The sequence below is a fragment of the Syngnathus leptorhynchus genome, chromosome 5, assembly GCF_054491065.1.
Source record: "Syngnathus leptorhynchus isolate UIUO chromosome 5, UIUO_Slep, whole genome shotgun sequence".
Classification (NCBI taxonomy): domain Eukaryota; kingdom Metazoa; phylum Chordata; class Actinopteri; order Syngnathiformes; family Syngnathidae; genus Syngnathus; species Syngnathus leptorhynchus.
Genome location: NC_141199.1, coordinates 1,959,461 through 1,962,755, shown reverse-complemented (window position 1 = coordinate 1,962,755; position 3,295 = coordinate 1,959,461). Strand labels below are relative to the sequence as shown.

The 3,295-nt window shown below is 42.4% G+C and overlaps 1 pseudogene across 1 annotated transcript; it reads right to left on the bottom strand.

Moving 5' to 3' along the window:
- Positions 1–289: 289 nt before the first annotated feature.
- On the bottom strand, positions 290–2,747 carry LOC147056224 (E3 ubiquitin-protein ligase TRIM35-like; annotated as a pseudogene). Its single transcript, XR_015066013.1, has 3 exons — positions 2,239–2,747; positions 1,837–1,919; positions 290–1,586 (listed from the first exon to the last, which is right to left on the bottom strand). The product of XR_015066013.1 is annotated as an E3 ubiquitin-protein ligase TRIM35-like (transcript).
- Positions 2,748–3,295: the final 548 nt, after the last annotated feature.

Genomic DNA, 3,295 nt, shown 5'->3' with positions numbered 1-3,295 from the left:
ATCAATGAGTCATGAAACAATAAAACCATAAAAAAGCAATACAAACATGCAAAACAACAAATCAAATTTTAATTGTGGGAGCAAAACATCCCCAAAATAATTTACTGAGTTGTAACCCGAGGGCCAAGTTGAATTATTTGCAGAGGAATTTTATCAACTATCCTAAAGAAAGGTAAAATGTTTATGACAAACATGGCCAATCGGAAGGATATGATTTATGAAACATCAATTGAGTGTTTCTACTGGATTCAGAGAATGAAACTGATCTTTCATTCATGTTTAATTGAATTCAGATCATCTGCGGCTTCACTGACGGAAAGAATGATTCAGATTGGTCACCAAACTTTCTGTAGGTCCCATCAAGAAATTCAATGCTGCATTCTTTCCTGTAAGACACACAAGGATCCCCCCCACATCACCCCCACTCTCCAGTCTCTGTTGTGCCCCACCTCCACATCCCAGGTGTGTGTTCCAAAGCCCAAAACAGAACCAATCACACAGTACCAGGTCAACCTCTCTGGATTGTTTGGACTGTCCTTCTTGACAACTCACGCTGGTCAGACCTTCAGACAGACAGAGTCTTGGCCCAACTGTGTTTGGGTCCAAAATGACAGGACTGTAGGAGACTATCTCTTTCATTCGTTCCCACATATTGAACTTGAGGTTGCCCACGTTTGGCTTTGTCCAGCAGAGCTCCTGGGAGCAGGTCGGGCTTCTCGGGGAGCTTCTGAATTCTGGTCATTGCAGTCTGGAAGTTCTTTATGAAGGAAACAGGGTCAGATGTCACCTGCTCCTCTGTGCTTCTGATGGCATCTGAGAGAGCTGTCTTTGCTGAGAGCCTCAATCTTCTTCTTCATCCTACGACTTTTCTCCTGCTCTTCCTCCCTCACAGCAGACAACCTGGCCTCCTCCTCCACCTGCAGTAGGTGACAAAGCTCCTCAAAATCCTTCTTAATCTTGCTTTCCACCTGCTGCCTCTGGACCTTGATGTATGGCCCCTGTTCATTGCACTCATCCATTATCTCATTGTATTCTTTCAGTCTTTTCCTTGCATTCTGCAGGCTTCCCTGGACTTTCTCTTTGTGACCTGTGACAATTTCTTCAAAGAGACTGAACTCATGGCCAGCATAAATTTCAGCATCTCTGCAGATGGGGCTCACAATCTCTTGGTGGTCCAAACAGAAGAGTTTCAGTTTCTCCTTGTGCAAACTGTAAATGTATACGGATTCCACTAAGGCTTGTGAAAAGGCCTCACACTCCTTCCTCAGAGCCAAAATTGAAAGTACATCCATCAAATTACACTTTTTTCTACAGAGTGGACTTCTTTCTGCTCCCACCACTGAAGCTGTGACTACACAGCAGCATGACAGGATCTTCATAGATGTCCGAACAGGATGGACATTGGAGATTGTCCTCAACTCGGTTAGTCATGATCCTTGTGGAGACACCGTCTCATTTTACAAGCATCCAACGCACTCTCAGGCGAGCTACAGTGCGTTAATCTACCTAAATCACGAGTGAAGGCATCCAAGAGCACTTCCTGATTTTGTTTTTAGACTTCCTCGCAGCAAAAAGCCCGTCGATATCTGGAATCATATAAAAACATTTTGTTACCACTTTGTTACGAGGCACAAAAAAAAAAGAACATTTCAATCTAACAACTCACAGCGAAAAACCAAGTGAAGAATAAAAAAGCAAAATAACATCAAAGTTTTCCCAACGGGTTACATAAAGCCGCCGCGTGAGAAAACTAAAGTGAAATGCCATCGTGAAAGTTAACTCACTCTGATAAGAAAATGAGATAAATAAAAGGCTTGAAAGGGAATGGCAACTTACTATTGCTGCTTTGTGCTTGATGTGCAGGGAGTGAAGGAAAAACACAAGAGCTCACCTCGGCTTGGCTGAAAAACTCAACAAACCTGTCGCACCACATCACAAAATTGAGAAAACAAGAAACAAAAACCTGCGACGTGTGCTGAGCTTCTTGTGTACATGTCTCTTCTGGCATATATATTAGATCACGTTTGGAAACAAATGGAAAAAAATGACTGATGGATTTTCCTTTTAAAATGGAAATACCAACTTTAAAATAGATCTTGATTTTCTCATTTCCTATCATGGAACAAGTCAGGAAAAAAATGGCAATTCTTTTGTCAGTTTTGACTAAAATACTCCATTGTTTTAATCAGTATCCAACTATTTTATAACATTATATTATAATATACCTATATAACATACCTTTATATGTGGCTGGTGTCAAATGGCGGTCCAGTTTGCAAATCTTGCACAGAGAGTGTGCAAACGACTTTCCAAAACTGGTTTGGCTGGGTTGGTACAACAGCGTTGTCAGAACGTGACTGGTGGGTGAGGCCGGCAGCGCCGTAACTGGTCACTCTCCTCGGTATACCTGACTGGCAGATGGCTCGAACCAACCTCGCGGAAGAGCGCAGCAGAGCAAGTGCGCAGCAGAGCAGAGCACAGTGGATAATCACGAAAAAGGACAAGCAGGTGGTCGGGGCGGGCGGCAATCAGAGCCTGGTCACAAATGGGCAAGTGGTCAGGGCAGGCAGAGCTAGGTCGTAAGTGGGCGATCGGTCAGGACGGACGGGCAGCAGGCAGAACAAGACAGGTCAGTAAACAAGCAAAGTCAGCAACGGGAGTCAGACGAATAGAGCGCAGTGAGTGGCATTACGGGACAGACTGACAAGGACTGGGTGTGATCACAGGGTTTAATTGGAGCTGTTAACCAGGCGTGACAGGTACAGGTGATTTATTTGATTGGCGGGGCGTGGCTTTGAATGATTGACGTGGTGGAAAGCTGGGTGACTGGGTGACGGATGACGCAGACGTGACAGATTTTCCGGACACTTAATACTGCTGTTTTTATATATATATATATATATATATATATATATATATATATATATATATATATATATATATATATATATATATATATATATATATATCATAACGCCACCACCCTCCCCTGTCTTGTTATATTCAGGGGTATTGAGTGCTGGAGGCGGAGCATTCTTAAAAAAGGTCTCAGATTGACAAATATAATGTAATCCCTCGCTACATCGCTGTTAGTTTATTGCGGATTCACTACATCGCGGATTTTATTTCCAAATTTAAAAAACATTCTAATTCAAAATAAAACTTCTAATTTGGGAATTATGGCACGGAAGTTGTCCACACGCCATCAGAAGGCAGGGAGTGCCCACACAATTGCAGTGAAAACACTTGTAACTTTTTATAAAAAAAAAAAATTATAATAATGAGTTCGAAAAAC